This window comes from Siphateles boraxobius, unplaced genomic scaffold, assembly GCF_051911475.1.
Source record: "Siphateles boraxobius isolate OS27281-9 unplaced genomic scaffold, OSU_SipBor_1 13, whole genome shotgun sequence".
NCBI lineage: Eukaryota > Metazoa > Chordata > Actinopteri > Cypriniformes > Leuciscidae > Siphateles > Siphateles boraxobius.
In genome coordinates, this window is record NW_027508733.1 from 7512908 (window position 1) to 7525794 (window position 12887).

The 12887-nt window shown below is 42.0% G+C and overlaps 1 protein-coding gene across 1 annotated transcript in view; it reads right to left on the reverse strand.

Annotated features, from left to right (window-relative positions):
• Positions 1–12887, reverse strand: part of LOC143735210 (uncharacterized) — an 81178-nt gene that overhangs the window by 27123 nt on the left and 41168 nt on the right. The gene's annotated exons all lie outside the window — the stretch shown is intronic.

The following is a 12887-nucleotide window of genomic DNA, read 5'->3' on the forward strand; positions in this document are numbered from 1 at the left end:
TTTTCTCTCTTATGCTGGTTAGTCTGACCGGGTTCACAAGAATCAATGTGTTCATCACTAACTGTGCAAACCCTCCTCTCCTCTATGACAGGGGTGCTGATATCCTGCGAACTGTGGTTTGCTTCCTGTCGCTGGATTTCATTCGACTGACTTGACTGACTTCGTAAGAAGTACTGATCAATGCGAGGCCCTTGTCCCTTCTCCCTCAAGCATTTCATTTTCCCTTGATGAATCTTCAAACCCCTGACCGTTGTCGCCTTGCTCCAGCCACAGACACAAGCTTGGAGTTCAATGGCTTTGCTAACTGCAGAACCTGAACTAGTCTTTTGTGAAGTACTCTCTATACTCATATCCGTTTCCATTCCAAAGTCGTTAACCATGTTGTCCACCATTGAGTCATCTTCCGCCCCTGCTCTCGCAGACTCTAGGGGTATTTTCCTCTTTAATTTTTCAGAAGCCTTGGGCGGGTGTCTCCAGCATCCTATAAACACAGAGCTGGATACTGCCGACAAGGGTAGCTAACCCTTACCAGCCCCATTGGGGTCTCTTTCCTCCTGTCAGCTGTCTCTCCAGGCTGTCACAAGGTCTTTCCCTTGTTGCCAGCAGCACTATTCACCGCAGTCACTGGACGTATCCAGATCTTCATGATTTCCATTACACGAGAGTAGATGTTAAAACTTCATGCTGATTTGTACTCGGCTTTCGCCAAGATAATCACCAACTAAGACGTAGCTTTACAGTAACCTATGCTTCTCCATCCATTTACGCTTCTTTCCATCTGGTGACGTGAATCTTCTGTCTGGTGTTAATACAGTGTATTGCGCGTCAGCACACACAACGGCTGCAACCACAGTGCGGTCCCCCATAACAACCCTCTGGATTGAGCGGAGTAGGGAACATCTCTAGGGTCTTCAAGTGGGCACCTTCCGTCCTCAGTGTTTCGTCGACTAGCCCACGACACCTCAAGAGGGCTCGACAGTGACTCTGGCGTCCCAGAGTCACCCCCCTCCGTCCCCCACTCAACTCAGCCCAGCTTACTGACCTCTACTTCCCTCTTGCTGCTGAGACCTAACCACAATCTCACAATCTCTCCGCAACCCAACTATACGCGCCAACCCGTTTGACTAAGGCTGTCGAGCCCCACTGGTGCGTTAATATGCAGTTTCAGTGGCAACGGTTCCGTATGGCATACCACCTACCACAAAACACAATATCTGCCCCACCACCCGTCATTCACGCAATATACACAGGAACGTAATGACTGTAAATACTATACAACCTATACAAATAAACCAACAGTTGCTGCTGAGACCTAACCACAATCTCACCGCAACCCAACCATACGCGCCAACCCGTTTGACTAAGGCTGTCGAGCCCCACTGGTGCGTTAATATGCAGTTTCAGTGGCAACGGTTCCGTATGGCATACCACCTACCACAAAACACAATATCTGCCCAACCACCCGTCATTCACGCAATATATACAGGAACGTAATGACTGTAAATACTATACAACCTATACAAATAAACCAACAGTTGCTGCTGAGACCTAACCACAATCTCACAATCTCTCCGCAACCCAACCATACGCGCCAACCCGTTTGACTAAGGCTGTCGAGCCCCACTGGTGCGTTAATATGCAGTTTCAGTGGCAACGGTTCCGTATGGCATACCACATACCGCAAAACAAAATATCTGCCCAACCACCCGTCATTCACACAATATACACAGGAACGTAATGACTGTAAATACTATACAACCTATACAAATAAACCAACAGACCTTTCAAGTTTTCAAGAATTCTACGAAATCGTAGCATGGCGGCCTGTACACAACCAGCTAGAATCTTTCCGTCTCAACCACAGCCAGTTGCTGCTCCTTTCTGCTGCTTCAGATAAGTTCTTTACTGTACGACGCAACTCTTGGCCACTGAATCCGACGTCTCTGAGGAACCGGGTTGTAGAGTGTGCCACAAAACCACGACAACCCACTTCCACTGGATAAACCTGGACTCTCCATCCTCGCTGTTCTGCTTCAGTGGCCAGATGAGCATTACGCAGTTTCTTCCTCTCATATGCCTCATCTACCGCATCCTCCCATGGCACTGTTAACTCTATCAGTTGAACAATGCGTGCTGATCCAGACCACAAAACAATATCTGGTCGTAGGTTAGTGGTGGCAATCTCAGGTGGAAAAATAAGCCGTTGATCAAGATCAACCAGCATCTTCCAGTCCCTAGCAGCTTCCAGTTGTCCTGGGCGAGAATTGGTGTTAGCACCTTTTCTTGGTGGTTGCTCGCCTGGGCGGAGGAATATTGTCTTCTGCGTGTAATGTTTTGCTAGAACAGGCGGCAATTTATTGGTCATACTACGCTTGCCTTCCAATGCTAAAGCCAAACATCGCAATACTTGGTCATGGCGCCAAGTAAACCGACCCTGGCTAAGAGCCACCTTACATCCTGTCAAAATGTGCCTTAATGTGGCAGGTGATGAACACAAAGGACAAGATGGATCCTCTCCTACCCAGAGGTTTAGGTTCTGCGGTGATGGGAGAACATCATATGTTGACCTAATAAGGAAACTGATCCTACTCTCTTCCATTGACCAAAGGTCTTGCCAGCCCATTTTGCGTTGTTCCACACTCTCCCATCTCATCCACTCTCCCTGCTTGGCCTGGGAAATGGCCTTTATACATCTCATCCTCTCCTCCTGCTTTCGCACCTCGTTGACTACCAGCTTCCTCCTTTGGGCTGGGCCTGCCTTGTGCCATTTAGGAGGAGCTAAACTGACCCCAAAACCCCCTCTTCCATGCTGTACCTGTCCCACGATATCTCCAATTTGAAGGTCAGCCTTTGCCTCTACTACAGATTTCTTTGCTGACCACTTTCTACCAGTTTTTACCACAGGGGCTGTCTCCCTTACGCATTTGTCACGTGACTCTGCTAAAGTCATTTCCAGTCTGACCTTGGCACACTTAAACTCCTCGGTTAAAGCAGAGACTGGCAGCTGCAATACTCCTTTACTATAAAGTTCCACTCTGCTGAGGCAGCGTGGAACTCCCAACCATTTCCTGATGTATGAACTTATTAACGCTTCCAGCTTATCCACTGTTGTCAAAGAAACCTCATACACAGTCAGTGGCCACAGCAACCTTGGCAGTAGACCAAACTGAAAGCACCAGAGTTTCAGTTTGCCTGGTAGAGCACAGCTGTTTATGCTCTTCAACCCTTCCACTGCTTGTCGTCTAACTTCTCCCACTCGAACTGTGTCCTTTAGATCCCCATCGTACCATCTCCCTAGACTCTTCACTGGCTTCTGAGAAACTGTTGGTATTGCCTCACCATTAATGAAGAATGTTTTATCTACTACCTTGCCTTTAATTATGGAGATGCTCCTTGATTTAGAGGGCTTAAATTGCATTCGTGCCCATTCAATATTATCTGTTAACTTCCCCAATAACCGATTAGTGCAGGCTACCGTTGTAGTCATGGTTGTCATGTCATCCATGTATGCTCTGATTGGTGGTAGTCGCATCCCAGAAGCCAAGCGCTCTCCTCCTACTACCCATTTTGATGCCCTAATGATTACTTCCATTGCCATGGAAAAATGGTGCATCCTGCCATTATTCCAACCTCTAAGCATTGCCATGTAGTGCTGAATTCTGGAGTTGAGAAACTAAATTGCAAATCTCCAAAATAGGCTTTCACTAAATTTGTTATCGACATCGGTACCCTGAAAAAATCAAATGATGCCCAAAGAAGCTCATGTGGCACTGAACCATATGCATTAGCCAAATCCAGGAATGTCACGTGGAGCTCCTTCCTCTCCTTTTTAGCTGATTGAATTCGTTGCCAGATAACACTGATGTGTTCTAAGCATCCTGAGAATCCTGGAATGCCCGCTTTTTGAACTGAAGTGTCAATGAAGCCATTCTTTAATAGGTAGGTTGACAATCTCTGAGCAATAATGCTGAAGAAAATCTTTCCTTCGACGTTTAATAGTGAAATAGGGCGAAACTGACTGATGCTTGTAGCATCTTTTTCTTTGGGTATAAAGACTCCCCCTGCTCTGCGCCATGCTCTAGGTACAACCTGCTTTTCCCAAGCCACTTTTATCAATTTCCACAGAATTCGTAGAACTCCTGAAGCACTCTTGTACACTCTGTACGGAACTCCATTAGGCCCTGGAGATGATGAAGCCCTTGCCTTTCTCACAACCTGCTCTATCTCTTTCCACTTAGGTGCACAGACCTCCATTTGGTATTCTGGTGGATTGACAGGTGGGATGTCTGACGGAATAGACATAGGCTTATGCCTTTTTGCATCTGTATGTGTTTCCTCCAAATATCTCTCTAGCTCAACCCTAGATGCTTTTAAAGTGCCATTCTTCTCACTGGTGAATAACTTCTTTGCGAATTTGAATGGATCTTTATAGAAATTAGCCCTCGCACGCTCCTTCTTTTTGTAGCGTTTCCGTAGGCGCTCAGCTCTGCGTAATGTTGCAAGCTTATCTTTTATGGCCCTTTGTAAGAGATTGAGTCCCTCCTTCTGACTTTGTTCCGCTCTTTTCCATTGCTTCCTCAGCTGTCTCCTTTCTCTAACTAACCCTTCAATTTTCTGCTGCCGTCTAGACAATCCAGGAGTAGTTTGTACTTTTTCCTTCCTTTTTTACACACCAAACCTCTCACTTCCATATGCGTAAATGATGTCCCCAAATTTATCCAGCTTCTTTTCAACTGTACCAGTTAATCTTTCTAATGCAAAGCATAGATCTGTGTTTACCGTGTCCCATGCAGTTTTCTCACAAGCTCTTGGCCATCTAACTCCAGGCCTATGCCCGTTGAGGTTCTTTTCTCTCTTATGCTGGTTAGTCTGACCGGGTTCACAAGAATCAATGTGTTCATCACTAACTGTGCAAACCCTCCTCTCCTCTATGACGGGTGCTGATATCCTGCGAACTGTGGTTTGCTTCCTGTCGCTGGATTTCATTCGACTGACTTGACTGACTTCGTAAGAAGTACTGATCAATGCGAGGCCCTTGTCCCTTCTCCCTCAAGCATTTCATTTTCCCTTGATGAATCTTCAAACCCCTGACCGTTGTCGCCTTGCTCCAGCCACAGACACAAGCTTGGAGTTCAATGGCTTTGCTAACTGCAGAACCTGAACTAGTCTTTTGTGAAGTACTCTCTATACCCATATCCGTTTCCATTCCAAAGTCGTTAACCATGTTGTCCACCATTGAGTCATCTTCCGCCCCTGCTCTCGCAGACTCTAGGGGTATTTTCCTCTTTAATTTTTCAGAAGCCTTGGGCGGGTGTCTCCAGCATCCTGTAAACACAGAGCTGGATACTGCCGACAAGGGTAGCTAACCCTTACCAGCCCCATTGGGGTCTCTTTCCTCCTGTCAGCTGTCTCTCCAGGCTGTCACAAGGTCTTTCCCTTGTTGCCAGCAGCACTATTCACCGCAGTCACTGGACGTATCCAGATCTTCATGATTTCCATTACACGAGAGTAGATGTTAAAACTTCATGCTGATTTGTACTCGGCTTTCGCCAAGATAATCACCAACTAAGACGTAGCTTTACAGTAACCTATGCTTCTCCATCCATTTACGCTTCTTTCCATCTGGTGACGTGAATCTTCTGTCTGTGTTAATACAGTGTATTGCGCGTCAGCACACACAACGGCTGCAACCACAGTGCGGTCCCCCATAACAACCCTCTGGATTGAGCGGAGTAGGGAACATCTCTAGGGTCTTCAAGTGGGCACCTTCCGTCCTCAGTGTTTCGTCGACTAGCCCACGACACCTCAAGAGGGCTCGACAGTGACTCTGGCGTCCCAGAGTCACCCCCCTCCGTCCCCCACTCAACTCAGCCCAGCTTACTGACCTCTACTTCCCTCTTGCTGCTGAGACCTAACCACAATCTCACAATCTCTCCGCAACCCAACCATACGCGCCAACCCGTTTGACTAAGGCTGTCGAGCCCCACTGGTGCGTTAATATGCAGTTTCAGTGGCAACGGTTCCGTATGGCATACCACCTACCACAAAACACAATATCTGCCCAACCACCCGTCATTCACGCAATATATACAGGAACGTAATGACTGTAAATACTATACAACCTATACAAATAAACCAACAGTTGCTGCTGAGACCTAACCACAATCTCACAATCTCTCCGCAACCCAACCATACGCGCCAACCCGTTTGACTAAGGCTGTCGAGCCCCACTGGTGCGTTAATATGCAGTTTCAGTGGCAACGGTTCCGTATGGCATACCACCTACCGCAAAACACAATATCTGCCCAACCACCCGTCATTCACGCAATATACACAGGAACGTAATGACTGTAAATACTATACAACCTATACAAATAAACCATAATGCTTGTGACAAGTTTTAGATTTTGAATTTCTAACTATTTAATATTTTGTTGACAAACAAAAATAAACATTTCTATTCTATACGACTCATGTCTTCCCACCCATCCACGCAAAACGAACCTGTGTGCCCTTAGGGCTATTTCCCTGGTTTTCTGGGGTGGCGTAGTCGATCGTATTATATTGTCATTTCTGTTAGAAATGTGGTAAAACCCTTGTTAGTTCCCTTGAGACTCTTTCTCGTACACCACAACGCTACACACACATGCATCAAATCATCAGCACTTGATATATCAGCTTATGTTAAGATTAACACCAACATACCTTCACGTGTGTGACCGAGTGTGTTGATGTCCAGATGTGTGGTCTGGTTGCTGATGGGATTGTTCAGCACACAGCTGTAGGTGTTTTTATCCTGATATTCCACCTCCAGAGGTAGAGAGAGACTGATGCTGATATCACACACACTGATGCTGGACAATACACTCATTCCTGCGTACCAGGAGAGAGTCGCATCACACACATTCAACACTGATGAACACACCAGTGAACACAATGATGATGATGATGAACTATCTCTGGTTATGTTAGGAGTGGGCAGAGTAGCTGGGAAACAAGAGAATAAACAGAAATATGGATAAATCTGAACATCAAGCTTATTTTAATTGTAGTGTGTTGACGGTCACACGGGGATACAGTACGGTGAGTATTTCTCAAGAAATAATTAAACATTTCGGTATATAAATATTTAAAGGAATATTGTTTCTCAATCTGATGCATTTTTGACGTGATGCTAATTGCCACAAAAATGTATTTCCATTTATCCACCAGCAAAGCACAAATCTGTACAGTGAAACGCTGAATGGTGTGGAAGCTTGTTTCCGCCACGGAATAAATTTCTTTTTTAAGATAATTCTGACTTTTTATCTCGCAAATCAGACTTTTTCCTTGCAGTTCTTACTTTTTTTTTAAATACTCACTGATTCAATAGTAGCCAACAGCTACTAGATGTGACCAATAAGCATGTTAACATGATTTTTTTTTTGTGAAAAATCACTAAACCTTTTCTATTCAAAGTTATATCCAATGTTTACAACTTGTTTGCCATGACAACAATGGCACAAACCATAAAATGACTGTAAACATGCTGAAGTGCTTCTGAAGTATCCTTAAGATACTGCCCTCATTCATGTTCATTATAAGTGCCTCCCCGTAACCTCCAAATGAGGTATGTGTCTGAATGATTTTTTATGGTAATCAACACGATGCCATAAATGCTTTAACTTGTAAACATGTGAAGGACAAGAATGATCTCTACTCACCACAGACAGAAACACCGAATGCTTTTGATCTCAGTTCCGCTCCCCTAATCTCTAGTCTATAAACTCCTGTATGTTCAGTTCTGATGTTTGTGATGGTCAGAGATCCAGTTTGATGATCCAGCTTCAGTCTGTCTCTGAATCTCCCATCAGGAACATCATCATATGTGGTGGAGATTCGGTTCTCTTTGCTGATTTTAGCTATGAGAGACTTTTCAACTCTATATTTCCACAGTATATCTTCATCTTCACGTATTTCAGTAATATCAGTGTTTAGAGTGACAGAATCTCCCTCCATCTCTGACACTGACTGTATTTCATTTGTTTCGGCAGCAAACACACCTGAAGAACATGGAGGAACAGATTAGGCTTCTGTTGGTTAGTAAACCCCGAAGTAGCAAACCTCAAATTTATTTTGTCTTTGTTCATGGATACTGCAGAATTTTTAAAAATCTTTTTAGAGATGATGATTTGTGCATGTCCAAGAAAAATCATTAAAATTACTTTTAAAAGCACAAAAAGCTCACTTTCTAAGCCCGAGACACTTTCCCTGACTTTTAACATTTTAACTTTTCCATGACTTTTCCAGGCCTGTAATTCACCACTTTAAAATGATTTGTCGAACAGAGGCCTGACTGCAAAGCAGATCACACAATAATATCTCAATTCAGAGGTAAATTTTATAGTTTGTAACTAAGTACAATAATAAAGAGTAGTTTGTTACACTGTTCTGAAATATTAAGCCATAAAAATGCTTTTATAACCTACCTGTCAGTCTCCACCAGCACAAACAGAACCAAACAATCACGTAGAACATTTTCTTCAGTTGTTCAGTGAAAACTCACTGTGAGATAAGACAGTTACGGATAACACGCTGTTGGGAATCCTCCCACGACAGAGTTTAACCCTCCTATAGTTCACACAGTCTGAACACGTCATACTGTATAGCCTATAGTTTCATCAAAATAATCTTTTGGATCTTAACACTTTAACTGTTTTAATAATGATTTTTATTTATTTTTTATTTTTTTACATTGGCAATGTTGTATGATGTTATGCATTTAATTCATAGACCATTGTGTGAATCTCCTGGAATTACATTGGTAAAATAATAATAATAATAATAATCTAAATGGTTTTATCGTTCAATAAAGTTATCCATTTATCAATTGTTGTTTTTATGGAAAATCAAAACAGAAAGGTAAAACTGTCTGCTATCTCACATTGCCAGTATTATTGAGGTTTGACTCTAGCTATGCAACATCTGAGTCAAACTGAAACCTGTGGTCTGGTTTCTATAGAAACGTGGTTTGATCTGCAGGATGGACAAACATCTTGAATGTGGCCACTTGTTTGATGTGTGTTTAGTCTGTAGGAGAAGGGCTTCTTCCTGTCCTGCTGTTATGAACCTCTGACTTCCTCTCTAGATAAACCTGCTTTACAGTAAAATAAAACAACTAGTCAGTGCATCAAATGTATTTTATTTTGATAAATAATAAATAGATAAGTGTTGCCGAAACAATGCATCTTCAGCAGTTTCTTGTAAATGGCTTAAGACTCAGCAGGTCTGTTGAGTTAGTCAGGGAACAGTCAAAGGTCGTGAAAGTGATTTTGTGCCTCTTTGGGATGATGGCACCACAAGACGCTGTTCACTTGATAACACAAGCTTCTGGATGGCACGTACTGTAGGTCTGATGTTTAGGTATAGAGGTGCAGATCCATTGGTTGTTCTAGGCAAACATCAGTGCTCTGAAATTAATGCGAGCGGTAATTGGGAACCAGCGCAAGTTTATGATGAGAGTCTGACGTGTGCTCTCTTGGTTCATTAAAGAGTCCAGGCTGGATTGAAAACAGCAAATAATTCACTGAAAATAAGAATTTTTGCTGCTTGTTCAATTTATTATTTTGTTAAAAAATATATATTGTTTTGTCACAAATTCATTTTTAGTATGTTCAATTCCCTTAAAAATAGGTTAGGCAATTTTAGAGAGCAAGGCAATAGCGAGTTAGCTTTGAAAGCAGGAGATCCCACCCTCCCTTCACAGCGTCTTTAAAGCCAAGCCACCTTCAAAACACATGAACAGTCTCTTTTGTGACAAATCTTTTGTTCCAAATCACTAGGCTTGTTCGACTTGAACCGGCGCTGCGCAGACCGATCGGTTGATGACATCAAAGTACCGCGAGAGCGATTCAAAAGCATAAGGAGCCGTCTGCTCTCTAATCGCTCTCGCGGTACTTTGATGTCATCAACCGATCGGTCTGTGCAGCGCCGGTTCAAGTCGAACAAGCCTAATGATTCGGAGCTTGCAAACTGGCAGAGTCACGTGATTTCAGTAAACGAGACTTCATTACGTCATAACGGTTTCGAAACACTTCGACATTTCATGAAGAGTCACTGAGAACCAATGTGTCAAGTGTCTGTGGGTTTTACCTGATCTCTGATCAGTTTTATACATTTGTGGATGTTTTAATTAAACATTACTATAATTAAAATGAGGTACTTAATAGTCTTATTGGGCTGTTTAACTGAGCCATTAGGACAAACAAAACAGACCTTGAAAATTGATAAAATAACACTTTTACACATGATAATCTTATTAAATGATTAGATAATCGCATTTGAAAGATTTTACTTTCAGTTAAAAAAAAATGCAATAGATTGTAAAAGGTGTTTTTATGCATGTTTGGCCTGGGTTTTTGTTGGATTTACACTGTTCTGACCACTAGGTGTCACCGTTGAGACAGGTGTTTGATTGTTTCAAAGCTTCGGCACAATATGGCACATTCGATTCAACTGTTTTTGTTTCACGAAGCCTCAATCTACCCACGACTAAATGAAATGTTCAAAATCCATTTTTTTTTTGTCATAATCCTTATTTCATTATGTAACATATCAGCCCGGTGGATATCATAATGTTACATCTCACCCCAGGGTATGCTACAACTAATCCAGACTATGGGGTGAATTGTAATATTACACTCCTCGTGTTTGAAACTAAATTGCATTTTCTGTTTGTGTTGCAAAGATAATAGCTATGTAATCTGATAGCAGACACTTGTTACTAGTTTGAATCACATTTTGAACACATTAGCCTAAAAGTACTCCAAGATATAGACAGAAAGGTCAAAAATGTTACAACCATCCTCTGTCTCCCCTACATCCAGTTTATTTGCAACATATTCACAAGCGTGAATCCCGTGATATTCGTCTTTGATCTCACAGGTGTTTGATCCACTATGAGAAGAGAAAACTGTCCTGCGGCCGCTGGCAATGCTATAACGCCTCTGCTTTGGGGTGTGTATGTTGCGAGTGTGTTTAATCTATGTTTAATGAAACACACACACACACACAGTGTAGTACCTGCCAAGCAGCATACCTTCTTTAGTCTGACTACGCCACCCCCTGATGATGGGCTGGAGGAACCACAAATCTTTCTGTGAATATAGTGGCTAATTCTATGTTTTTTCCGACAAGAGGCGACATGTAAATGAGTTCCAAATTTATTATAATTTCGTACAAAAGATGTAGAAAAGTGATAAGGACAAATACTATGATAAATGACTGTTGGAGTTTCCTCAGTCTGGGTTGGATCAGCCTGCTCAGGCTCTGACCCTGGGGAGACAGAAACAGGGGACAACAACCCAGCACCAGTCGAAGCATGCAACACAGCAAGCACTACACACTTAAGATCTTTAGATACCACTACGAAATATCACACCATGTCGTAGCTATAAGTACACACCAATACAGTGTCTCTTCGCATCAGTGTGGATCAGGCCTTGTACAGGAGCCTATGCAGACAACATAGTTAGGGAGGAGAACCACCAGCATTACTGGCAACACTCTTGATTCACACATGTGTGGTGTGGAAAGTTTTTGTGTGAATAACCCCAACATGTTCCTTTAAGTATTTGAAGTCTAAGGGCATGTGGACTACTGAGAGGGGTAAAGGATCAGCCAATCAAAGAATACAATTCTTTTTAAGAGATATTTATTCTTGCATGTAACAAGGAACCACATGCTTTTCAGGGAGTGAAATGAAAGTATTTTTTGTTTGTTTTTTTGTTTATGTTTTGGATTAAAATCAAAAGTTTCTCCAAATTTCAAAAAAATATTATAAAATACTTGGCTATTGCCCACCACCACTATAAGTAATGAAAGGTGCATATTCACACAATGCACAAACTACAGTGTTATAATGTTATGAAATAAAATTTGTTTTCAGCAATTTTGTTTTTTCGTCAAAAGAATAACTCATTCTAGTTACGACAGTAACAGTAACAAAGTACATTTACTTGAGTACTGTACTTAAGGACAATTTTTGAGTATCTGTACTTTACTTGAGTTTTTTTTTTTCTGGAAACTTTTTCACTACATTTACAAGACAAATGTCATACTTTTTTACTCCAATACATTTCTGTCAAAGTCCTTGAGTGGTTATGTTCATAGACATGGTTATGTTAGCCAGGGCATGATTTTTTTCCGTCTCTAAAACGTGATTGTAGGGTGACGTGCCGTGAAGTTTGACGATTGGTAGGCCTACGATTGCTCTTTACTAGTGATCTGTGAGAGACAGTATTGTTGTTTTAAGAAATGGTTTGAATTTTTTGTTTTCGTGGCAAATAAGTATTTCTGTTGTGCTGTTTGTTAAAGGATTTTTTATTTTTTATTTTATACAGACCACTTGATTCAAATGTGCATGAATGGATATACAGATGTGTACTTTTTTTAAGTAAAAAAAGAATGAAGATGATGGCTGTCTTTTTTTAATAAATTCAGTTGTTTAATTAGGCCTAATATAGCTAGGTTTTGTGACATTCTGTAAGCTCCACACTACAAAACTACAAACTGGTCAGTGTATTCACAGTTTGTTTCAGATGCATAGGTCCTGTAATAATGCAACAATAATATAACAATGTATTGACATTTACTTTGTACTTTTAAAAACAAGTAGCCTACTTAACTAACGTTAATTTTACTAAAAATCGGTCTTTACACCTTGTACTTCTTGTAACGGAGTAATATTTGACCAGTAGCCTAGTAGTGTCCTTTCACTCAAGAAAATTGTACTCTGTCCACCTTACCGACTCAATCCGGAAACAACAAACGTATGTGTGGGGAAATATGTCGACTAATCAAAATGCGGTGGAAGTATACAGCTCCCCCTCCATCTTCCCCCTCCCCCT